Here is a 27716-nt window from a genome sequence, read left to right on the forward strand (position 1 = left end):
CTGGGACAGCAGAAGGAAGGGTGAGATTTAGCTCTGAGCTCTGACCTCTTGGCTTTCTCTTTTACATTGTTTCTGTGTTTCTTATTTAATAAGACGGTTGGTTACATCAACATACCCCACTCATGCCTGCAATTTCATTTACAGTTTTTGTCTGTATTCTCTTTTCTTGCCTTGAAAACTTTTCCCTCCATGCTTTTTTCCTTGACAGAATCCAGCCTGTGACGTGCCTTCTACAGTCATCACGGACTTCATTCTGTCCAAGTTTTCTATGCTTCACCTGAAAACATTTATTTTGAGGTGATGAGAAAACTATAAAGCAGCTCTTGGTAACAATAATTAAATACTTACTGTCTGTCATTGATTTGAAATTGGTGTTGCATTAAATAGGCCAACGAAACACTTGGGTTTTCAGGTGTTTACTCCACTAACCTGGACATGTACGCCCTCTCAAAAGTCTGCCCTTGAATGCTCAGAGTAGTTGTATTCGCAGTCTCTCTAAACCAGTGGATAATCAAGATTGTCCTCAAAAGATGAGTGAAAAAGGAAATTATATGTCCATAAAAGGGAATGCCACACAGCAATGTAAGCCATCCACCATCAAGACACGTGAAGACAGAGATAAATTTTAAATTAGTTCCACTAAGTGGAAATATTCTGTAAAAGAAAAAAAAGAAAAAAAGACTACGGGAAGAGAGGGCATACAATAGTTATCAGGCTGGGAATGGTGGTGAGTTAATTAGGAAAAGCACAGATTATATTTAAAGGCTGTAAAACTATTGCGCATAAAGTGGTATTGATGAGCTTATGACCTTTCCTTGTCAAATCTCACAGAACTTTACAATACAAGGAGTGACTGTAGGGAAGCATTGTTAAATTAAAAATCTATCAGAACTTAATTTCAGGATGGACAGAAGACTGCAGCAGGATGTATCTGTCCTTCATAAGGCTGAAATGACTTCTCTGAATAGACTATTCCAGTGTCCCATCCCACAATTATTCCACTTTCAAGAACTGTACATATTCTCACTCCAATTATCTGTTTACAGCCTAGTCATTAAACTCAGTTTTGAAGTGTCTTCTTTGTACCAAACTGTCTAGTTTAATCATCAGCCATAGAGACTTCAGGCTCTCCACCACCGCACTGTACAGTTGGTTATACGGAAATCCCTTAATCATTTGCAAATCAAGAGTGTCTGCGCTGTGAGTTGGACTTACATTCTGGGAGTTGACTCATTCTCAAAATGTCTTTAGAGCTCTTATCTGGAACCATCTGGATGATTTCCATAAACAAAACAAAACAAAACCAAAACGAACCAAACAAAACCCCTCGCTCTGGTTCTTACACCCTTTCGCGTCTCATCCAGGTATACGCTAACCCTCCCACCTTTCCATGTGTGCCGTACCCACAAGGCTTTTTACCCAGTAAGGTCAATTGATGGCTAATCTTCATTGTTAGCAGGACAGAATTTAGTATCACCCTGAAAATGCACCTCTGGCTGTGTTTGTAAAGGTGTTTACAGAAAGGTTAAACTGAGTAGGAAAAATCCACCAAGACTCTGTGTAGCATCGTCCCTACTGAATTAAATGGAGAAATTTAACTGAGCAAAAGAACTCCATCTCTGAATCCTGAGCTCAGACACAGTGTGCCAGCCTCCTCACACCCCCAACACAGTGTTCTAGTAGTTTATCTGACAAAGCACTGAGTCAGGAACTGAGGCCTAATGTGGTGGTATTCTAATTGTGCTGAAATGTGATTTTGATTGTATGTTAATAAATAAAGTTGCCCGGGGGTCAGAGCTATTAGAGCCATAGCAAGAGTGTGGCGGTGGTGGCACACACCTTTAATCCCAGCACTTGGTAGAAGAGCTAGGTAGATCTCTGTGTGTTCAGGGATACAGCCAGCATTGGAGACATACACCTTTAAGACCTGGGGGCTGTACTTAGAGGCAGTGATGAGGCAATCACGTGTTTGGGTTTACAACCAATGAGAAGGCAGAACAAAAAGACTATGAAAAGACATACACACAGGAAACAGGTCTCTTTCGGAGACCTAGGACCACTGCAGGAAGAAGGGTGAGATTTTAGCTCTGAGCTCTGACCTCTTGGCTTTCTCTTTTACATTGGTTCTGTGTTTCTTATTTAATAAGATGGTTGGTTACATTTACAGCCTACCAACAGCTGTCTGAATGAGCCATCTGAGTGAGCTAGGCCATGCACTTCTTTCTAGTCACATGGTTCAATGACTGCAGTCATGTCTGGCATCTTTATGTCAGGCTAGTGGACTTGGCTAAACTATGCTGAGGGGCCTGCGACATGTGAGGAAACACATGTTCATTGTTATAAACTGGCGAATTTGTCATTTGACATTACATAGCTATTACCTACCTTATCATTTTATCTTATGTTAAAACATATCACATGCCCTACTGCTTTAAGTAGGAGGGTAACACTGCAAGTGTGAAAATGCTTTCTTCTGGGTGAACGCATGTTAACAGAACAGCTTCTGTAAGTGGGACAGACTTGAATCTAGATTCAAGAACTGCCACTTTTTATCTTTTAAAAATAACAAACAAAGCCTACTATATTTAAAAGAAAATTTCTTAACAGGTCTGTAAACACACATGAGTTATTCTGTTGCAGTTTTTATTTGATTCATCCCGACTCTGAATTAGCACACCCGCCTATCATTAACAGAAGCAGCTAGTGTTACTCTAAACAAGAAACAGGATGAAAATAGCAGTTTGTTCATATCTCCTGATGTCTCATAGGTGTGTCTACAGTTTACAGAAGAAAGGATTATTGCACACATTTTTGCTAATAGAACAGAAGAGAGGGAAGTGATTGTTCAAAGAAACACATGACCATGATCTCAGAAGGGGAAAATCAAAAGCCGATAGAGTCTAGGGGTATCCACCTGGAAACTGGCTTCCCTTTCATGCTGTATTCGAAAGCTCTTCCTTCCACTGAGTCTCCACTATGCAAACATGGCCCATTTGCTGTACAGATATTCTCTTTTTTTGTTCTCTGTGCTAATGTTCCCCATATGCACGATCCGACTTCACACATCCTCACACTTGCTTGCCTCTGTTGGCATGGTCTCCATTTGCCTGCCATATGTAACTATGCCTGCATCACTTCCAAGCCCAATTTAAAGTTTGAATTGTATCCTTCCCTGCACTTTGTCTTTTTATACCTTCAGGACTTGACAAAAGTTTTCTGCATCAAAATAAGACTGATCTTTAATCTGCAGCTAGTAAAATTCGAAGAATTGTCCCCTTCTAGCTTTTGCACAGTTAGCCAAATTCTCCATCCAGACTAGGCAGAAATACAGCAATGTCTCATAAAATTCTCCTTGTTGTCCTATGGGGATATCTTAACAGACAGGTCATGTGTCCTTAGAGAACAGATCGCATCAGGAGAGTCTTCTTTGAGCTTTCCAGCTGACTCTTTGTGGGCAGTCTCCACTGACTCAAGAATGGTGCTGTGGCAAGTGGCCGTTTGTTACCATAGGAATGAAGATTCGTCACAGGGATCCTGACATCATTTGTAAATTATGCAATTGTTTGAAGTGATTGCCTCCAAACTAAAATTGCTTTAAACATTTTACCCAGTGACTATGTCTACATAAACGATTCTATAAAAATGTATGTTGTCTTATAGGTCACCAGCTAGAACAAATGCTTATTCCCAGTTGAATCTTCTTGCCTTCCCTGTGCCTTCCCTGATTTCTAAGTTCCAGATCAAGTGGATCCAAAGTATCCTTGCCTGGGTCTTGACATGGGCATAGAGCAACAAATCATGTGGTTGTGGTAATAATCACAGCTTTCCTCTTTCTGCACACTGCCAGGGCCAAATTTCATTTTAATTTTTGATGATTTATTCTATTGGACATTAAGTTCGTATTTTGACTTTTCTAGTGTTGATATACTATATTAAGCATTATTAAATATATGACTTTTAAAAAAGTAGGCACCCATAAATGGTTTCAGTATCAAATGAGTAATCACTTTGGTTGTGTGTCCTGTCAAGTTTTATGTACTAATTTACCTATGGACACTAATGTGATTGCTGTGTAATAGCGTATTTAAAAATCAATTAATAAATGGAAGCGGGATTTTTAACTGAATTTGAGTTTTGATGCTTATTTAGAAAGTTGTTTCTTTTTCCTATGTTTATTTGGTTTATCTTTGCTTTTATTTTTTTGTTTCTGTTCTTTTTCATTGTCAATTACCTAAGAGAAGTCATATATTTCTCATTAAATACATGTTAGCTTTTCAAGTACTAAGTGGAAAATAATGTATGGTCCAGTCTAAAATACTATTAGTTTCTTGCCAAAACTAAAACTAAATATTCATTTTATAAAATGAGAGAGTGACCTGTGGTGCCTTCGAAGAGGAGAGAAGGTGGGTGGCAACAGAGAGGCTGGGTAATAGGGATCAGAGCACAGTGAGACAGGATGAACTGGTCCTGGTGTCCCACAAAAATAAAAGGTCAATTGTAGCCTCCATCAGCATCTCATAAACTTCAGAATAGCCAGAAGAAATGTGTTCAAGCACTGCCATCATGTAGGTACTGTGTCTGAGGAGATAAATTTGGTCATTAAATTGCACATGTATATCACATTACCACACTCTGCTAATGATGTGCAAACACGTGTCAATTAAAAATGAAAAATAACCATTAGCATATGAAAATTTTATGCGGTTCATCAGGTCAAGTCTTTCCCTTTGTGTCTGCGTTCCCCTATTTTCATACATCTTTACTGTTGTCCAAGTCCAATTCTATCACTGAGCTTAATGGCTTTTGAAATGACTTAAGGACTATTTGAAATTAGTTTGGAGGATGATTAAAAACACAGTTCTAAAATATTAACACAAAAGATTTTATTATTCAATTTTTAAGAATTATCTTATTCACCTTCTAGATTAAGTAGCATATTTGATTAGACTTCAGTATAGTTGCTGTCAAAAGTGGATGATATTTTAAGAAAGGTTGTTATATTACACAACACTGACTTATTCAGGGGAAATTCTTCCTCCTGGTAGACATCACACAGTGGGTATTATGAAGAGACAAGTGAAAGAAATTAATACAAGCATCTGGGGAAAAGTGAAGTCAACACTTTTGGGTTGCAAGACTCTATGAAGTTAGCGCATTTAACTTCCAAAATGGGATAACCGTGCTTTGTTTTAGGCAAATTAATTGATAATTTATTGCTCCACAGTAGCTGTATGTCATTCCTCTATTCCCTCCAGTATTTTTGGTTGGAACATTTATCTGATGAACAAAGAAGTTTCCTTTTTCTTTCAAGTGTGTGTGTGTGTGTGTGTGTGTGTGTGTGTGTGTGTGTGTGTGTGTTTCCAGAATGTGTTTCTTGAGATAGTGTGTGTGCATCTCCAAAATGTGTTTCCTGGTATGGTCCCACTCATCTTGAATCAGATGCTTACAGTACTGGTTCCTCCTGAAGGAGCATCCTTCTGTCAACCTCGCTTTCCTGCCTGTGGGCTGACAGAGGACAATGGAGCAGCCAACACACAAGACCACCTTTGTGCATGGCTAAAGACCATGGTGATTTTATAGCATCCCCAGGCACTTCAAATACATAAAGCAGGAATTGGGTCTCTGCATCAGGTGCTTTTTCTTGTGTTTCCTCTTTTCCTCTTCTAGGAGGGATCCTTTGAAAGAAAGAGGCATGTTCTCGTAAGAAGCAGGAAAATTTCTTGAGTGAAGATGTGCCAATGATATTTACATCTGCTTTTTTGTTATATGTAATCTTGTTTTGAGTTAGTATGACAAAATTTTCCGGGTACTACACTTACGCTCATGAATATCTATTAGATGATGTAAGCCATAGTTAAATACAAATTTATGAATTTTAGGATTTAACTCCATGTGTTTCTCAAACTCAACTTGTATAATTAAGTGAACATAAAAAAGCAAGATTTCCCTAAAATGTCTTGGAATTAATCTTGTTTATCAAATGTTTTGACTTTTATGACTAATTGTAGCCTTGGGGTAAAGCACTCAAATACTTAGAAAGAATAAAATAGGTATGTAAAGTTGTGATTTTAAATATTAAAAGCAAATGTCCTTAAAATAGATACCAACATAGACATGTATTTATATATGTCTAAATGGAATTTCATATGTTAGGAATGTGTATCATTATTTTATATTTTCAAAAATATACACAATTGCCTCATCTATGATTCTTACGTCTCAGCCTCATCAGAATTTCTACTACTGTGGCATGCTTGATTCTTTTGTGACGGTCCTATAGTATCCATAGGCCATGCAGCTAGCACCTGAAACCTTTATGTTGCTTAGTATTTCCCTTTATTTTTATGTCTCTTCCAGAGTAACAGGGTACCAGATAGAAACTCATTCTGTACTCAAGGACTTTAAAGAAATGCAGCATTACTTTAGGCTCATTTGATTTTTGTCTTGCTACATTCATCATATCTATAAAATACAATTTCTGCTTTTATTAATGAACAGTGTTTCAATGTCGCAGTGTAGGAAAGATGGAAAACACTGGCGTGCAACTGCGCAGCTCTTTTCTTTGTCTTTATTCTGTTTTTCTTTCTCTGAAACGGGGAGGGGAGGAACGATCAACACTCCTCCCATACGCTTCAACTTTCATGTCTGTTTTGCCATTATCCATCCTGTTAAGATATAATTAATGAGAGCTTTCCCGAATTTCAGACATCATGAAAACTAGCCAATGCCTTCTCTTTGGAGACTACATTGAAAAATAACAATAAAAGTGAGGTGGTGCGGGGCTTTTGAAGTCTTTAGAAAATCCATCTCTGTGATCTTTGTTCCGCCGCTGTGGAAAGAGGACATCATTGCACGTGTCTGGCATTGTTCATGACAACGCGGCAACCGAAATGAAGAGAGAGTTTCTGGGAGTAGCATTAGGATGCAGCACTCCTGCTGCGCGCGCCCGCTTCCTGCTCAGCACAGCTGCCTTCTCAGCTGGGGGTTTGAAATCAGCACTCTGAGAAAAGACAGAAATGACCGTGATGCATGCCCCTCACTAGGAGGAAAAGGTAATGTTCAATTAACGTGTCAGCCTGCTGCTTCCTAACTGACTTATTTCTGTCTACTTGTTTGTTTGCTGTGGCTTTGGCTTTTTTTTTTTTTTTTTTTTTTTTTTTTTTTTTTTTTTTTTGCCTTCCTTTTCATTCAGTGTAATAACTGCCTGAACTGCAAGTGTTTGGGTTGCGCTTGTGGGAGAGAAGCCTGGACTACTGCGGCTTTACCATCATCAAGATCAGTGTGTACGTTCAAACCCACAGGGCAGCAGCAGCAGCATGGCTCCTGCTGTCCTGGCTAAGCTGGTGAAAATACAGTTGAATGAGAAGAGCCAGCATTAAAGGAGCTTTTATGAATGCAGGGCCGCCTGGCAGGAGATTCTGGTTAGCCTTACCTGAACCTCCACTGTACAATGCCTACCATGGTGTTGGTGGCGAGCTGTGTTTTACATGTGACCTTAGTATTAACACCTATTCCTTTTCATAAGTTGGAGTCTTAGCTCTTCAGGCGTGGGGCAACCATGTTTTCTTCATTTTTAATGCTTAAAAATTGTACTTGGATTGTACAGATAAAAATTTAAAAGAAACATGATTTTATAGAATCCTATTCTTCAAAGGATCATATTATTCTACTTCTTCGGGGCAACAAATCCACAAGGGTCCCCATGGAGAATCCTTTTATCCTCTTTGAGAAGAACTTATTTTACCAGCACAGAAGGACCTGGGAAAGAGGCTGTTTCTGAGACATGGGAGTGTGTGGTGAATGTGCGAGTGTGTGCCCAACTTGGCTTTCATTGTGTGAATTTCTTCTAGGATTTTTATTGGTCTTCTGTGTGGAAAACTGAATGATCTTGAACTTGAGCTTGAATTTGATCCTTAGGATAAAGTCCAGGGATTGACTATCCACAGGAAACAAGCTAATTTTGTTTTATTTTAAATATTTGAACCAAAGCATTGATTTTCCTCATTTTGGTAATCACTAAAGGTAAAGTCATTTTACCAGCATTTATTATATGTCAGGTTCTGGGCTTGCTGACAGACACAGAAGCTAAGCATATAGTCCCATGCTCAAGATTTCTGTAGTCTAATCTCTTTTATTGAGATTATGATATGATCATTATGATATGATATTAAGATATGATACTTAACATGTTGCAGAAAAGTTTGACAGATTTCATTGTATTTCACCCTAATGCACACAAAATTGCCTAAATGTTGACTGCGCTACAATGGATTAATTTTTACCTATGTAGGCATCTAGTATTTGTTGAATGTATGGTTTATACAAGTCACCATTGTAAACTGAGATAAAGCAAACAAGACAGCAGCCTATCCCTTCATATAATTTACAAAGTACAGGGGAGCCTGGGAGGAAGAGAGGCAAAGAGGTCCTGGAAATTGAAGCTGCCTCCCTGATCGCATGACAATCATACAGTCCTCCTTGCTTTCATGTTGTGTACCTGAAGGAAATAAGGGAATGTTAATAATGGTAAGTGGTGTCAGAGTGCCTGGAAGTGATTTCAAGGTAAACAACACAGACCCCACAACAGCATAGTCCTTCAAATTCTGTTTTAAAAAGAGCGTGAAGAAATGTTTACACTGCTCCCAATGTACTGACTGGTACCAATGAGATTAGGGATCTTAGGAGTTCCTTCTTGGTGTTCATCTTAACTTGCTAATAGGGAAAACACACTGGTTTCTAAGGTTTACTGAGATTTCTAAGAACTGTGTCTGCTCTGGGCACTAGGGACACCAAAAAAGTGAGGATGCACTTTGTGTTCATCAACTGTCCACCATGGAAGGAACTTGGTAGAATTCATATGTGGCTTCATGTAATGACTCTCATTTTTGATAAAATTTTACATTGTAATACGATAGCAGGATACTTTTTACCCCTTTCATAGCTTCTTTCTTAATTTCTATTTTATCTATTATCTATTTATCATCTACATATGCCATCTATCTATATTCAGGAATCTATTATCTATCATCATCTCTTTATCTATCCAATCTATCATTTATCTAGCCTCTCTATTATCTACCATCCATCTACCATTTATCAGCTTTCAACCATCCACCCACTATCGACATATCTATCTTTATCTATAATATATATCCATATTTCCATCAACTATGTGTCATCAACCATATATAATTTGTCTCTCTCTCTAGCTACAATTTATCTATTATATTTATATGTTCATTCATCTATTTTCAAATAAACTTACTATTTTCAGTTTATACTCTAGTATCTGTAATCCATTTATCAATTATCAGCCTAGGTAAAATAATTGAAAACCTAAGTTCTCATGTTCCCTAGCAAGGGGGAGTATCTACATTCTTTAGACAGGGATGATGACAAATGGGTATAAACTTTTCTATGGGAAAATTTTCATTCTCTGATGTTAGGGCATGGTATAAGGCATTCTTGACATAATATTAGGGGATCTGTCTCTCTTAGTTCTTCGAGGCAGATTGTGTTGTTGAAAACAGCTGCATCCATTTTGTGGCCATTAAGGAGGAAATATGAACAATGAGAAGGAGAATTCAAGAAATACCAGTCTCAGTTCTATCAAACTGTTACAGCAATGATGCTTGTTGAACATTGTAAGGCAACTTTGAACTTTTTTACATGTATATAATAACTGTACATATTTATGGGATGTGCTATGCTATTTTCATAATTATATGTTATGGTGGTATTTTATTTGTACTGAAATGTGATTTTAATTGTTTGTTAATAAATAAAGTTGCCCGGGGGTCAGAGCTATTAGAGCCATAGCAAAAGCTGGGTGTTGGTGGTGCACGCCTTTAATCCCAGCACTTGGAAGGCAGAGCTAGGTAGATCTCTGTGTGGTCAAGGATACAGCCAGCATTGGAGACACATGCCTTTAATCTCAATACCATAGAAGACCTGGAGGGCTGTACGACAGACAGTGATGAGGCAGTCATGTGGTTGGTTTTACAACCAATGAGAAGGCAGAACAGGAAGTCTATATAAAGACAAACAGACAGGAAGTAGCTCTCATTTGGAGAGGTCTCTTGGCTTAAGATGCTAGCTGCACCAGGCAGGTAAGGCTCTTAGCTCTGACCTCTTGGCTTTCTTCTTTGCATTGGTTCTGTGTTTCTTATTTAATAAGATGGTTGGTTACATCTACAATATGTCCTAAAATTATCCCATGTTCATTAAACCACTCTAAATGACAGTGTGTGATTTTGTTTAGTTGGGAACAATCCTAACTGAAGCTATGTACATACATATATGCATTAGATACTGTTGAGAGTTGAACATTATGTTATAAAATAAAACAATGAAGTGAAATGCAGTTGTGATACTGAAAAAAATTACGGTGATCATTTTACTTGGTAGTCAAAAAAGAATCAAGAAAATTTCTAGTATCTTTCAAAGATCTGTGACCAAATGACTCATTTGGTGTTTATTTTCTTATATAAAATAAGGAATTACATTATTCCTCTGGTTCAATATGGATGCAAATTTCCAAGTTAATTATAATGAAATTATATTAATTAATTATATTCAAAATCCTTGAAATTTTAACTACTTTTAAGGTTTATATTCTATACATCTTTGCATATGAAAGACCTCATTAAACTCTTCCCATTCATGCTTAGGCCTCGATATTGAGAGAGGTTAGTTGTGAATTTTAACCTTGTGATATTTAATTTTAAACATGAAAGTCTATTATATTTAGTTATTTACATAAATTCAACATCTGGAAGCATCTCTCTGGATGATTTTTTTCCTGACAAAGCTTTACATAACTTCAATGATTTCTAGGAACATTAAAACCTAGACAAAATAACCTCATGAATATGGGTATATGTTCAAAGTACCAGGGTTCCCAGCTCTTTTGTGATGTGAACATTGTCATTGAATCATATGAAATTGCCACAAACAAGTGTTATTAATAGCAAGAACAAAGTTTTAATCTGCTCCTGGGAGGAAAAGAGCACAGCAATTGAAGTGTTAGTGTACTGTTTGAAAGCCTGGGTATAAATGTGAATGAAAAAAAAAAATGGATTGTAACCAACATTGATTTCAAGGTGTGCTACAGTTTCCATGTCATCCTGCAGTAACACTGGGTTGCCTGTGCTTCCTAGTTTGAGTTGCTCCAGCCAAGCTTTGTGACCATGATATTGGATTAATTTCAATTTGTTAATTTGGTTAATGTTAGGAGGTAAGATGGATAAAGAAACTGTTACTGTAAATAAGAGATACGTACAACAGGGATCACACCAGAAGAAGAACTTTGATAAGCATAGATACTCATGACAGAAGATAAAAGGGGTGGTGGTGTGACTCTGGTGTGTGTGTGTGTGTGTGTGTGTGTGTGTGTGTGTGTGTATCACCGTGCACATGGGCTTATACGTGGGGTAATTAGAGTAAAACATGCACCAATACAGAAGTTGTATCCCATTTCTGAAAGGAGAAAGAATCACCTCACAATTACCATTATCTCTTGTTTTTCAGCATAACATGCAATGCCACTGAGGAGGTGACTGCTGTTTAGAAAGGAGAGGTTCTTTCTTTCTTTGAATCAACAGAGCATCTCTGTGGCAGTGGAGGAGAAAAGAAGCCGAGAAGTATTTCCCTACATGCTGCAGGTGGTTGCCAAGGAAACGTCCACACTCCACAAGGTCACCTTTGGAAACAACTGCAAGATGTCAAGAACAGATCAATAGACAAAAGCCAAGATCTCAGCCCTCTAACACCCTCTCTTGTTTTGAAATATTACTCCTAACAAACACTTGTTTACCTAATTCTGTGTGGGTTGGAGTAGTCAAGTGACGTTGATGATGACTTAAGTCAAGCCCAGAATTTTTCAAGTTCTGTTCTTTGACGCTTTTGATGTTTAGTGGGGATGCTTGGAGTGTGGGAATGTGCTGGGTCAGCAGCCTGAAGATAGATCAAAACCAAATTACAAAGATAAGCTCCACTTAAGCCTGCATTTGTAAGAGACTCTAGAATGATCATCAAACTTTGTTTAAAATATTAAGATTTTAATTTAAGAAAACACTTTATTATATGCTAGAAATGTGCAGAATTTTGGTCAGTCAGTCCATTTCATCCATTCATCTAGACTCTCATCAGTTAACTTATTCATTCATTCTTTCATCAGATAATTATGATTTCATACTACGCGCCTGGAAAGGCTTTGGGCATGAGAAGTGAATATAATTCAGTCCCCACATCTAAGATCTAAGAGACCTGAGAGACTCAAGCTGAAGAAAATGCCAATATGGAAACCAGTAATGAAGTCACTTGCAGAGGGGCATTCAGGGAGTTGCTTATCATCTCAGCAACTGTTCCTAATGGGTCAAGGAAGAAAGGGTTTGGGAAGAATGTTTACATATAGTCTTGAGAGTGAATATGCACTGAGCCTGGAATGTAGTACTGGAAGCTCATCCTATGGCAGAGGCAGCAGCCAAGGGCAGAAATGTGAGGAACGAGATGCACTGGGATCCTGCTGTAGGGAGCTCCAGATAGACTAGGGGGAGTTTAGACATGAGGCTAGAAAAGAAAACAGAAGTGCATCCATGAAAGTATTTGGACTGCATTTTCAAAAGGTACTGCTAGCTTTTCAGACACATCCTTCATATGACAACTAAGGACATTATTAAATAATAATCTATAATAAATAACTTTGGCTTTAAGTGGCTTGATATGGTTCTTTCTATTTCTTATGATAATCCAAAATTGGTTTCACTCATGCGGTTGCAGATGGCTTTATGGAATTGGAATTTCTGAGGCTGCTTGTTATTTAAGGCAAGCATTGTGAAACCCAGCAATAAGCTCTGTCTTCCTTTTAAAATTCACAATGATATCTGATTTACTGGAAGACCAGGGCTGCATTTTTATAACTGGGCTTGCAATGATTTTCCCTTTCAAAGTAACTGGTGACACGAAGATGTTCTATCATTGCCGTTTTGTGAAATCTCAGACACTATATTCTGTGGTTAGAAAGTGACAAACGCTGACAGTTTTTCTGTGTACTAAGATATGCGGAGCCACACTGACATGTTAATTCTTCCAGTATGAAGGAAAGGAATGATAGTTTGTGCTCAAGTGAATGTGCAGGATGCCAGCGTTACAGAGCTGAAGGCTTTTGGCATCATCTAGGTTAGCCACCTGTTCTAGCCTCCATTTGCTGAATAAATTAGGAGCTCTTGGGAGAGTGTGTGCAACTGACTGGCCTGCCTTGTTACCAAGGCAACCATTTTTCTCTCTGCTCTATGACTCTGAAAGGGTTCATAACCCATTAGTACTCCTCTGGGCAAGAATATGAGAACATTTCTCTTTTTTTTGATTTTTCCCTTTCCTTCTTTTTTTTTTTTTTTTTCCATTTTTCTGGTCAAGATAATATGACCAGTAAATGTTCTTACCATATATATTCAAACACTGCATTTCCCAATTTCCTGGGGGAACTGGAGTGTGAATCTTAAAGGCACATGGCAGCTAAATGGAGAGATGCATATAATAATGAATAAAAAATGAAAAAGATATTTCAACCTCAAATGCTTTCCAAATTGAAAATATTTGCAAAGCAGAGTTTATTTAAGGCCCACATATGTAAAAACGCAGACTCCTTGAGTGAGTCCAGCACAAGGGGCTGTGAACGAAAGCCACTTTCATAAGGGAGTCTACATGTACTTATCTCAACCAGGCTTCTCTCACTCTGCAGCGACAACGTAACAAGAAAGGACAAGCATACGATCTTATTTAAAAATCAGGTTAATCAAATCACAATCCTACTTTCTGAATGTCACAGGACTAAATACCTAAAGCAAGCAACTTCCCACTGTAGTAGCATCTATAGAGCCCCTGCAGGATATGACTCCTAAGGAGTCATATCAGAACCAAGAATCTGAGGGTTTTCCCCCTTTTATAATGCATAGTTGTTATTTTTCCATCTATCTTCTGTGTATTCCCTACTGCTGTGGATACCACTCTATATAAATAAAACACTGATGGCCAGTGACCAGGCAGAAAGTATAGGTGGGACAAAGAGAGAGGAGAATTGGGGAAACAGGAAGAAGGAAGAGAGAAACTGCAGCCACCGCCAGGACAAGCAGCATGTGAAGACGCTGGGAAGCCACCAGCCACGTGGCAAGGTATAAATTTATAAAAATGGGTTAATTTAAGATAAAAGAACAGTTAGCAAAAAGCCTGCCATGGCCATACAGTTTATAAGTGATATAAGCGTCTGAGTGATTATTTTATATGTAGATTGTGGGACTGCGGGGCTTGGGGAACCTGGAGAGAAGCCCTCCAGCAACACCCTACCTTTACTAAATATTCATGCATTTAAACATCATTAGGACTTTTGAGTAAGTAAATTTCTGTTACCCTATTTCAGTCAATTTTTTTTTTTTTTTTTTTTTTTTTTTGAGACAGGGTTTCTCTGTGTAGTCCTGGCTGTCCCAGAACTCTCTTTAGATCAGGCTGACCTCAAACTCAGAGATCAACTTGCCTCTGTGCACTACCACCACAGCCTGGCTCTCTTCAGGCATTTTGTATGAACCTTTTCTCATATTAACATGAGACAAATTTCTTTTTCTTGCTTTATAATTGAGTGATCTGAGGCCAAGGAAAGTACAGTTGGTATTCATATCATAATCTAGCTTAGTCTAAAAAGCAATGTTTCTTCATTATACTATACTGTCTATAAAGTTATGAAATAAAATGAATTATGTATATGTACATACATAATTTCTGGACATTAAAATATTGGGAAGAAAACAATTCTTGATAGAATCCCAGAACAGTGAATGTTAGTGCTCAGGGACTTTCTGATTAGTTAGTATTTTATTAGCAAGAGAATGTAAATCCCAGTTTTTTCCAAAGTCAAAATGCAGTGGCAGTTTTGAATATATTCATAATGGAGAATAGCTTCACCACACACAGCAATATTGGTGAAATTATTAAAGCCATTCCACATAGTTAAAAGGGAGATTTATTAGTGGTGTAACTTACAAACGAAGGTATAGGTAGGTCGAGGGGTCTGGGGAAGTTGTGTCGCAGTCTGGCGGTGTTCTCTGGAGAACTCTGCTCAGTCAACCTCCACCATCCAGGGTCCAAGAACAGAGAGAGAGCAAGGCGCATCTGGATCTCAGGTCTTCAGGGTCCTCTCTTGGCCCTGCCTTGTAGGTGTGACAGTTACTGAAGCCGCAATGGGGGCTGGAACTTTCAGATCAAAGCTGGAATGGCTACCCACTACACAGCAATTTTTCTAACACTTATTTTTTTTAAAATCATCTTCCTAGAGTGAAGGATTAACATTGAACTTGCAACACCTGCAGCTATGATATTGTTGTTTGCAACTGTGAAGAACACATAATCTGATGTACTCTATAATGTTTTAGGTTTGCCACGCCCAGGTGACATGCCAGACTTGTGATTTAGGTCTTGTCAGATTTTACTACAATTAGATTGACTCTGATTTCTGATTTTCTATTGGTTTTAGTCCTGGATTTTGAATTTTCAAAGATGCAATTTGTATTTTTAAGTACGTAGTTCTCACTGATCTGATGACATTTTAAAACACAGTTCTTTATGTCCAATAAAATAGCACATGTATTTTTGTATAAAAGCAAAAGGTTTCTGGTAGCTAAAGATTGATAAGTCCCAAGAGAACAGATACCATGCAAGAGCAACACTCCCTAGAACAAAGGGACCTGGTGAAGGAAAAGACATACTTTATTTACTACAGGCAAGTCGGATTTTCCTTTTCTTTTCCTGATTTCAGGATCATTTCAATGTTTGAAAGTCATTCAGAAGAATATGACAATTATTTTTGATCTGAAAAAAGTTGTACACAAGCATTCTATTTGCATCTCTAGAAACACTCTTAATGTAATTTCTTCTATCACTTTCAGTTATCTACATTAGAATGCCATTTATGTATGTATGTATGTATGTATGTATGTATGTATGTATGTACTTGAGACAGAGTCTCATCCAGCCCATTCTGGCCCTCAACTTGTATTTGAGGGTGACATCACACCTGGTTTTATGGAATGGTGAGGATTAGACCTAGAGCTTTGTGCAGGGTAGGCAAGCACTCTACTGACTAAGCTATATCACCAGCCCACAGATGAGATTTAAATACTACTTTTGTACACCAAAGAATGCTCTATTCCCCTGTTTCATTCAATGTACTTTTAGCAAGCATCACCGGTTTCCCTTGCTCTGGGTACTCTGTTATGTGCTGTGTCCTCAGAGATGAAGATGCAGTTCCTCTCCTCTGTAATTCCAGGGTAAAAGATGTGCAAGGCAGACTGTCCTTCGAGTTCGATGCTGTCCTTAGAGTCTGACGAATTCAGGGAAGAGGAAAATGTAGGTATTCTCCCACAGAAGTTCTGGCAGGGCCTACTTAAGCAGAGCCGTAGTTATCCTGGCCGCCTTGCATTGCTGGCCATTGTCCCTTCTACCACATGATCTCCTGTTTGTCTTTCCTTTACGTCACCCTGTCTTTGCCTGTCTTTGGATGTATGAACAACGCATCTTCCTAACCACAGTCTTATTTCATCTCACTTCTGCCTTTTTTTTTTTTTGTTCCTGTTACATTGATTGGATAATTTGAACCTGAACTTTTCCTGGGTGGTTTTAGTTTATTCAAATTCTTTCATTACTCAAGTACTCAAGTACTGGTCTCACTAGGGTCGTTCTTCCATCATTTCTTCCTTTTTGTTTTTATGTTCTAAGGGTCAAACACAAGGCCTCACATGTGCTCCATGGAGTTATACCCCAGTCTTAATACTGCATTTAATTACCTATTGGCAACTAAACTTATGGAGTGTTGACCTATTTAGGAACTCTGTGTGTGGACCTTGTTTTACCAGAGAGATTCTCAGGCAGAGAGTGCTTGTATTACACGTTCTTTGGAAAAATACCTGCTCTAGTCAAATGCCATTGCTCACAGGTGCCAGTTTATCTGAACAATCAAGTAACATAACGTCTACCACATGCTACACCACCAAACTGAGACCAGCTAGCTTACCGCTGTGGAAGTCAGCCAGCAGCATCTAACAAGAAATCAAGTGATTTCCAAGTACTAGATTTTACTATGGTTTAGTTTTAAGCCAGGCATTTAAGAATCATTCTTCTACATGAAAGAGATTATCTTGAAGCTATCAGTCTCTAACATGTTCTGTTCCAAATAATTTGGAGAAATTTCAGTGTCTTCCCATCAAAAGGAACATTTAGTGATGGATAATGGGAAATTGAAACCAAGACTTCAGAAAGAAAGTAACCAGGGCTGTTCTGTGGAGGTTAGAAGAAGCCAGTCCCGTCCCCCATTTCTTTCCCCAAATCTGCCCTTTCAAAGCCTGCCAAACAAGGCTTCTCCCCCAGAGATGCTCAAAACCACTCCCACAGGGTTTTTAAGCTGCATCCTAGAAAACAGACACGTGATTTTCTGATTGTCCCCATCTCCTCTCTGGGGGGCTGGAGAATCAACTGGGAACACTTTACCCACTGAACCCAGGCTTTTCCTAATTCGGTGTGATTTGAATTGCTGGGTCATCAGAGAGGCCTATCCGGGTGCAAAGCTCATGGCCTTTTGCCTCTTTTTGATTTTCCCATGTTTTATAGTCATTACGGTAAAACTTGAGCTCAGCTTGCACCCCATGTTTCTCATTTCACCTAATCAAGAATGGCCAAAGAGCTTGAGGGGGGAAAGCAAGGATCTCTCTGGGAAGGAGAAATAGAATAGATTTAGTGGGTGGACGGCAGTGGGTGGGATTGGGAACAGGAGGGATCAGGGGTGGTGGGAGGGGAGAAAACACTAGGAGAGAGGACTGGAATTAGGGACAGGCACTTCAGGAGCGAAGTGGAAACCCAATGCAATGGAAATGCCATGGAATCTACAAAGAATAACCCTAGCAAAGACTACCAGGAACCGGAGGGGTGGGGGTGGGGGGACGACGACCACGACACCTGACGTGGGAGGTGGAGCCTGAACCGGTAGTCTTCTGTAATCAGGCAAGGCCTCAAGTAGAGGGATTGAGACACCAACCCAGGCACAAGCCTACAGCTTGTCTTGCTTGTAGAGTGTCCTGGGATCAGAGTCTAGCAGAATCCTCACCAAAGAGACAAGAGAGACTTGATTCAGCAGCTGACGGGAGCAGATACAGAGTTCCACAACCAAACAAGGGAGCGCTCAGGAGTCCTGCGGAGCAGGGGTGGTCAGGTCAGGGACACCATGAGAACACGCCCACAGAATCAACCCACCTGAATTCATGGGGGCTCTCAGAAATCAAGGAGCCTGCAGGGTCCTAACTGGGTCCACTGCATGTATGCTATGACTGAGCTTGGTGTTCTTGTGGAATTCCTATCAGTGGGATGGGGGCTGTCTCTGACTCTTGCCTACTTGTGTGACCCTTCTCTGACTGGGTTGCCTTGTCCAGCCTTGATGTGATGGTATGTGCCTGGTCTTACTGTAGCTTGTTATGTTGTTATGCTTGCTTAGTGGATGTCCCTGGGAGGCCTGCTCTTGGTGAGGGGAAGCAGGGGGAGGGGGTGGTGATGGTGGAGGAGGAGGAGGATCTGGTGGAGAGGGGAGGTGGGGAAAGTGTTGTCTGGATGTAATATATGAGAGAGAGAAAAACATAGCCAGAGATAGGGTTACTTGATCACTGAGAAAATTGTGAGTGCACCAGCTCCAGCTTGCGTTCTGCACCCACACTGGTCTGTTTCTCATTGCCCTGAAAGGAGTTGGTTTTCATATTGAAGTGGCTTGCTGGCACCGTGTCCCAATATATAGCAGTACATTTTTTTTCATGAATCTGTGTGTTGTCTTCCTTTGAGAACGGTCGTTAGAATTTCGACTCTCTCTCATGCAGGCTGCTACCACAGCTGTAGTTCCATTACAAGTGTGTGGTTTGCGAATATTCTCCATCCACACGCTCTCTCTTCATTCTGTTCATTGCTGTTTTTCCAGTAGAGAAGCTCTTGAGTTGATGCGATCCTATTTGCTTATTTTAGTTTTGGTTCCTGTGTTTTGGGGATCCTGTGAATTTCTAAACCCTGAGGTATGTCTGTTAATGGATATGGCATCAAGATCATTAACTTCTCCTTTCTGATTCTGATAACCATGACCTCTAAAGTTCTATCCTATTAACAATTATCAAAACAGTAAGCAAGTCATAAGCCTATTTTTAGTGGTTGTATACCATATTTCATTTTAAAATTTCAGGAAATACAAAAACATGAAAAGAAAAAGTGAATATAAAATTAAATAGTGAAAGCAGTGAGTTATCTTGAGATGAAATTCTCTTTTCAATTGATGATTACTGACAGACCTTTGCTACACATGTTTTAGCATTTATATTTGTACTCTTTGGAAAAATTTTCCAGTTTTTATTTCCATTTTTGTCATATTCTTTCATCTGTCCCAACACTTCCCAGATCCTTTCTACCTCTTTACCTACCTAACTTCATGACCCCTCTCACTGTCTCTCCTCTTTCAAAGAAACAAAAGAGAAATCAAAATCAGAACAAAACAAACAAATAAACCCAATAAGACAAAAACAAAACTAAACAAAACAAAAAAGTATACAAAATACATGGAGTCCATTTTGTGTTGGGCAGCTGCTGGGCATGGAGCCTGCCCTGGAGTGTGGTCGATGTACCCACAGTCATTCCATTGGAGAAAACTAATAGTCTCTTTCCCAGAAACTATGAATTGTAAATAGCTTCAGTTAGGGGTAGGACTTTCTATCCACTTCTCAGTGCTGGGATTTTTGTCTGGTTTGAACCTGTGCAGGTGTTGTGTATACTGTGAATTCATAGGTGTATCAGCCCTGTTGTGTCTGTAAGACACTGTTTTGTTGGAGTCATGCTCTACAGCTGACTCTTAAAAATGTTATGGGAGTGACCAACCACTTTTTATTTTTTTCATTGAATTTAAGACCCATTCAGTGATATACCTACATACCTGACACTACTCAAGTGGCCAAGAACCTGAGACTGGATAGGTCCGGGGCCTAGGGGGAAACCTATTACCATTATTCTGCTAAATGAGCATAGCAATAAAACGACCCTAATGGCATATTGCTATATCTAAAGATCAGTGCCCCAGTCAATCCTCAAAAGAAACACTTCTTCTTGAGTAGATGGAAATTAGCTCAGAGACCCCCAACTGGACAATGTGCAGAGGAGATTGAGGAGGGGTGGAGCACTCAGCCCTAAATGGAATGTCATTACCAAAGTTTTCCCCTCAAGGCTCAGAGGTCTATGTGGGAAAGAAAGCAGAAAAATTCTAATTTTCTACCACTTATTAACACAATTTTATGACAACACTTGAACTTAAAAAAAACCTTCAACCTACATTCCTCTATATACACAGTAGCCTGTGATTTCCAGCATGAGCTGTCATGGCCACTTTATTTATTTTATTTTATTGAAATTTCTTTTCATTTTACATACAACCCCCAGTGCCCCCTCCTTCCCCTTCTCCTACCTCCTCTGGTCCCTCCCATTCCACCCCCATCCACTCCTCAGAGCAGGTAAGGCCTCCCTTAGGTAGTCAACAAAGTCTGGCATCCCAAGTAAGGGCAGGGTCTAGCCCCTCCTGCCTGCATCAAGGCTGAGCAAGGTACCCCACCATAGGGGATGGGCTCCAAAAGCCAGTTCATGCACCTGGTATAAGATCTGCTCTCATTGCCAGGAGCTCCACAAACAAATCAAGCTCGAATAATGGTCCCTTCAGAATCTGTTGGCTCCTCTGTAAGTTACATAGCACATCATTTCTTCTAAAAATGAATTTTATTATTTTTAATCATGGACATACATGTATTTGTGTGAGAGTATATGCATGTGAGGCCAGAGGCGTCAACTGTGGGTTCTAAGAACTGAACTACAACCCTTTGAAGAGTAGGATACAAGCTTTACTACTGAGACATCTCTCCAGCTCTGGATTTTATGAAGTTTAAAGAAGGTTTGCTGATTGGATAAACTATCAAGTTCCCTGCTGTCTGAGTCTTCAGGTCATGTCTGTGTGTTGTGCATTTGTGCTGCAGTTGCTAATGGAATTGAGATTTCACAGGTGAGGAAGTTCCCAAGCCATCATCTCTCCAAATGAAGCTTTCTTATAATTGACAGAGATAGGTGTTTTTCTGCAGAGGATGGATTCTAGTCTCCACCTATCACTGAGGGATGGAGTTCTTTGGGTTACATAGATGCTATTAGGATGCTTGGCTACTAACTCTTAGCAAGTAAGAAGTTTCCTCCTAAAACTGATTTTTTTCTTCTACCCTTGCCCTGGGACTGTTTCTTTGAATTCTAGTTCTTTTTCAAATATAAAACATCATTTGTCTTACCTTCAATAGTCAATTATTCATATTCTTCTAGAACTGAATGGATAACACGTTTTATAAGCCAGAAAAGCAGCACAGAAGACCTTAAGTGGTTCTTAACATTCCTGAAGCTGTAACCCTTTAATATAGTTCCTCATGGTGTGGTGAACCCCCCATCATAAAAATACTTATTCCTACTTCATAACTGTAATTTTTCTATTGTTACAAATCGTATGTGAACTCCAAAGGGGTCACAACACACAGGCTGAGAACTTCAGCCCTAAGTGTGGGTGATAGTAATTCAAGCTAGCTAGAGGGAAAACTTCCTGAACATGTATGTGACAGATCCAGTGGTTAGCTCCTAGTCTCCAAAGACTATGTCACATGTAAAGGCTTATTTCTTTGGGAGTCTATTTGACCAGCTGTCACACTTCCTATATGGCATAGAAAATATCTCTGTCACATCTTCTGTTGTGTTAGAAAGATTTACCTGCTATTACACTAAACTGTGTTCCATGGAATTGGATGGATCAGTGGCATGTCATATCTTGGTGGGTGATTGAGGATATTCTAAGAGTATTGATTTTGCAGTTCCACCTCTTGGTTCCAGGGCTGCAGACACCTGGAATTCTCTCGTTCTACTCCTGTATATAAGAGGTTTAATCATGCAGTGATTTCAAAACTAATTTTTTCTCATTTTCTCACTAATGTGAGTTATTTCAGGTCACAGAGTCTTTGTAAATGATCTCAGTATTCCCCACACTCTCATTTTGTTGGAAGATTTATTTAGGATTCAAAGCTACTGAATGAATTAACTTTTAAGTATGACTCATGCTTCGAAAAAGGAAAGCAGATATATCAAAGGTATAATAAAACCCTAAGCTTTTGCTTATTTTATTGCCACCACATTAATTCAGGCCACTTTTATTCTTAAACACTTTGAAGCTTTCCTAAGCAACATGGGAGACCTCAGTGGCCAAACTGGCCTGATATTCTTCATTGCATAGGGCTATTTCATCTCTTCATATGTACATATGAATTTAGTGCTCTTCAGGATGTTTCTGTCCCTAATGACTCAAGATGTCCTTGTGGCTTTTATCTTGAGAATGTTTTGGTTCTTTGGTCATAGTGTCACCATACTCTTATGTGGATTGTCGGCTTTTAGAAGATTTAAATTCTTTCCCCATTAGGAAGTAACCCTATAGAAGGTACAATGTCCTCACATCCCTCTGGACATTAAGAAAAAGTCCTGTCTACATATAGAACCCGTAAGCAATGTAGAATCATTTCTAAAACAGAACGGCTACCATGAGTTCTGTACAGCTATATCATCATTTTGAACCTGAGTTATTACTCTTTTTATTTCCCATTTTTATTAGCTCTTTGAGAAATTTGTACAATGTATTTGATAATATTTACCCTTTTCCCAACTCCTTCCAGATCCATCCTTCAGCCCAACCAGCTCAACTTTGTGTCCTTTTAAAAAGTAAAACAAACAAAAATAACAGCAACAAAAAACATTAAGTATAGTGTTTGCTGCCCATATACTTGGATGTGCAGCCTTCACTGGAGTATGATCAATTCAACAGGGGCCACACCCTTAAAGAAAATGGGCTATCTCTCCCAGCAGCTATAAATTGACAGTGTCTCCTTATCTAGGTGTGGGGGTTCACACCCACCTCCCCTCTTCATTCTGAAATTTTCTCTGGCTTGGACTTGCATGGGTCTTCGGCATGCTGTCACAGCTGCTTCAAATTGACTTCATATGTGCAACTGTCTTGCAATTTCCAGAACACACTCTTCACTTGTAGTCAACCATTACCTCTGATTCTTAAAATATTATTGCCCCTTCTTCTGGGTTGATCCCTGAGCCCTGGGAAGAGGTTGATTATTAGTACTTTAAGAGCTGTATTTATATTGGAATTCCAGACTATGAATAGTCAAGAAAGAATAATGAATATTGGATTTATTTTTCTTTTTGCACAGTGAGGGTAGTATAACATCCTTTGAATTATTTGTACTTGTAATAATTTCCTGTCTTGAGGTCAGGAACAGTCATGGATTGATTGCTAATTTTTTTTTTATCTTGAATTTCTGGAACTATTGACAAAACCTGAAGACAATAATGTCAGGAAATCCAATCAACAGAAAGTCTATTATTTAGGAAAGATGAGAAGGTATAAGATTGATGAGAAAAACATTTGCTTTTGAAAAAAAGTCACTTCTTTTATTTTTTTAATTGTGTAGTCAGGTCTGTGGTCTACATCAGGAGTTCTCAAACTTCACCTCTCATTCATGGCAAAACCCTGAGATTCCTTTTATAGATATGATGATGACAATGATAAGGATGAAGGTCAGTCTCATTGTAAATATACTGACTCAAGTGTGAGACTTCTTTTTAGAAATTTCTTCTGTTAAGTAATTCCATTGAAGCCTGTTGAAAACCACAGGCCTATGTGGCACTGTGTCACAGTAATCTGATATTGTCTCTTAACCCCTATGAACATGACCATTCTTTTCTTAGTTTCACATAGTATTTGTGATGATGTTTTTGGATTTCTGGTATATACTTTATGTTAAAATTAAAAGATATGCTTTTAAAATGTAAAGATCTTAGTGACCTCCCTTATGATTGTCACAAAATACCTGATGGAAGAAACTTAAGGGAGGAAAAGCTTACTTTGACTTACCATTTAAAATGACATAGGCCACTGTGGCCAGGAATACATGGTGGCCAGAACTGTGTCTGTGCCAGTTGAAACCAATGTCTCAGCTTATTGCATCTCAATGGATCAGGAAGCAAGGGGGATCAGAAGAGAGGAGGAAGAGAACCTAAGGGAAGTGGAAAGCAAAGAGGGTATACAATGCATGTGAAAGGAGATTGAAGGTAGGACAACCTGGGGGGAAGAAAGGAATCATCAGGGGCAGAGCCCAGGGACATAGGACAGCATAGTAGGGGAGGAAGAGGACTGACAAAAGGCATAATGAAGATGTCATTACTGAAATGACCACAATGTATGCTGGCTTTAAAACCAACTTAAAAATTCACACACACACACACACACACACACACACACACACACACACACACACACACACACGATCAGACCGTAAGTGGGACCCATCTATAACACTCAAAGCCCACCATCCATGTCTTTCTGTTCCTAAATGTCTGCAATTTCCACAAAGACCATCACCAACTAGAGACCAAGTTCTCAAACACATGAGCCTGTGAGTGACACTTGAAATTCAAACCCAAACAACAGAGTTGGAAATTCATTGTCAATGCATGTAACTCTCAAAATGAGTTCTCACAAGGTGGCATGAATATCACCTGCAATGTGGGGCTTGTGATGGTGCCCTGCTTTGGATTTCTCTGGTGTCATCTGGACTATGTGCATGGAGCCTTGGGTACTTTGGGGTCTTTGAAGCCTAATAAGACAGTGTTTTGTACTGGAAATGCTGTATGATCTGCTGTCAGTCAGTTGTAAGCAATCTTTCTCCCTCACCGACACGAATTCCTTTGAATGTCATGCTACTCTTCATTGCAAAGGAGCCCTTGAGCCCTTAGGTGCCTACTGACTTCTTGGCCATGTTTAGCAAGCAGCACAGTCACCTTTCAGAGGATTACTAGTAGGTCTAAAGGAAACCCCATTCTATGTTGAATGAGGTAAATGAGATAACCCCTTGGAGACACTTTTTAAATGCATTATAATATTATCACTAAAGTCAATGAATTATAGTCTAAATAAACATTTCAGTGGGCAACTAAAAACCATAGAGATGAAATGATAAGAATGAGAGTTTTAATTTATTATGAAATTTTATTTGTAGCTATTAATTACAGTAAATCAAACAGTTATAAAAGCCATGGAGTCTTAGCATGTGCACACGTACAGTATTTCATTAACTATAAACTGCTGACCTATAAGCAGCACTCCTGGCTGGTACAGAGACTTAACATATTTTTACCGGTAACAGTCCTTGGTTTTAAATTTAGTAAATTTATCATTGTGGAGCTAAGACAGTCACACATATATGGAGCACACAAGGTCAAATACTATGTGATAAGTGTGCAGTAAATCCTGGTGTCTGAAAGGAAAACTTTACAATGATATACAATGGGAAGATGACTTTTGAGTGGCATCCTGGGCAAAATCATAAAGGTTGGAAGACTTTTGGTGATATATTTTGAATAATGGTGGCAGGTTATAATCATTTTGCCTCTTTCACTTAGACTTTAATTACTAAATCAGATTACATTTTCCTCTTAAATGAAGCTTGAATTCATCCATTTGCTTCTGTGTCTTCAGGTCTGAGATATGATTTTCCTCTGAACAACTGAGAATCCCTCCACTCTTCTGGTATCCATTTCGAAAGAAAGGCAGGGGAAGAGACTTATGAAGAGGGGAGGAGAGAGAGACAACTTTTTTTCATATTGTTCACTTTCTGAAATAAACAATCATATTGCAAATGTTCCCTTGGTGAGATATAGCAGGAAGTCTCTAAGAAGAGGAAGTAGTGTCAAGATCCTGGGAGCTGACTCCAGATGACATCCAGGAAAAAGTCGGGATCCGTACCAACACAGCCTTAGGAAATGACTTTTGGCATATCTGAGCAAACTTCTAAACAGACTCTTTAATTGCAGAGTTTCCTTCTAAAAATGAAGTCAAAATGGAACATCTTGATTTCAACTCAGATACCCTGAGCTGAGAACCCAATGTAGCCCTGTGTGTATTCAAACTTTCTTTGGATCACCAATTTCCAAATAATGACACAGAGACTTATTATTAATTAGCTTAAGTTTGTTCCCAACTAGCTCTTATAAGTTAAATTAGCCCATTTCTATTGATCATTATTCTGCCACATGGTTCTTTACCTCTCCTCCAACATGTATGTCTGGCTGGCGAAATCTTGCATGCCTCAGACTCTTCCTGAAGTCCTCTTTCTTCCTGAAAGTCCTACCTATTTGTGCCTGCCTAGCTATTGACCATTCAGCTCTTTACTAAACCAATCAGAAGATGCCTTAGGCAGAGGCACATCTTCACAGTATACAAAAAGATTATCCCACAACACCTGTGTAGACTTCCAATCTGAGGAAATTGTGAGACAATAAACATGTGTAAGGACACTTAATTTACTTTTGTGATTTGTGAGGAAGCATTGGCTTCCTTGACATTTGTTGCATCCTACACTCTGTCAATGGGGTGAGTGCGGAAGTGACGTGTACCATCTTCAGGCCTAGCATCTGATGGCAGGACTAGAGCTCAAGCTGGAAAGAGACCAGATGGCAGAAGGGCAAGACAATCACACTGTCTTAGTGATGTCCCTGATTCCCACGGGGATGGGACTTAGGCAACTCTTATTCTGATAACGAGCCATTTATGCACAAAGCATGCAAAAATGTCTTTTCTGATTGCTTTGAAGCATAGTTCTTTAGAAAGTATTTACGAATACTTGAACGGGGTTATACTTGTGTCCTTTTGGAAATGCACCTGCTATCATCTCTTTTTAGCTATTTGTTTCCTTTATGCACACAATAAAATATATCTATTCAATATAAAACCATTATGTACACAGTAAATGAGGCCAAGTAAATGAAGCTAGGTTGCATTATTTCCCATTTTGGAGTATATGGATTTTAATATCTGTCTGTTAATGTATTAGGCAAAGACCAGTGGGATAGTTCATTCAACACTGAATTGAAATAATTGGATTCCCCCACTCATGCCATAATCTCCATGTCATTTGTGTTCAAACAAGTCCTGGTAAAATCTATTCATCTTTTCTGTAATGGAGACAGTAATTTGCATGGGAGCTCAGACTCCCAACACCATCACCACTCTAGGAACTCATGGCAGCACTTAGTCTGAATTAGTAGTCATACATTTTGATGAATCTTTGCTATTTCCCTGATGACAAAGTTGTTTTACATAATTTGGTATTTCATGACCATTATGGTATTAAAAATGAGGGTATTTGTTCTAAATTGAATTGATGGATTGTTTTTTAAAACAAAAATGCATGGCCAATTTAGAACCAGAAGAAGCAGAATAAAGTCTAAAGTTATGAAATTAAGAGAAGATTTATTAACTTTAGTAAGCTCCATAAATTTTATCTCATGAACACTAGTAAGTTCAGTCAATTGAAAAGATTGTATAAACCAAAGGAGTAAATGGATACCTGAATAAGTAAGAGAACATGTTCTTGTATCAATTTTCTGTATGCCTAACATTTTCTTCACCTCTCCGAATGCCTAGTGTTTTATTCACTCTGACGACCTTAAAAAATATACAGATTTGTGTTGGATATGATGTAAATTTATCATTAAGAAATAACCAGTTTGAAAGCTTTTTTCCT

At 38.9% G+C, this 27716-nt stretch overlaps 1 long non-coding RNA gene across 1 annotated transcript; it reads left to right on the forward strand.

The window, feature by feature from the left end:
• The first annotated feature begins 6503 nt into the window (after positions 1-6503).
• LOC119088708 lies at positions 6504-12713 on the forward strand. Its single transcript, XR_005092403.1, has 2 exons — positions 6504-7052; positions 11530-12713. It is a non-coding gene; the product is annotated as an uncharacterized LOC119088708 (long non-coding RNA).
• Positions 12714-27716: the final 15003 nt, after the last annotated feature.

Source organism: Peromyscus leucopus, chromosome 11 (assembly GCF_004664715.2).
Source record: "Peromyscus leucopus breed LL Stock chromosome 11, UCI_PerLeu_2.1, whole genome shotgun sequence".
Taxonomy (NCBI): Eukaryota; Metazoa; Chordata; class Mammalia; order Rodentia; family Cricetidae; genus Peromyscus; species Peromyscus leucopus.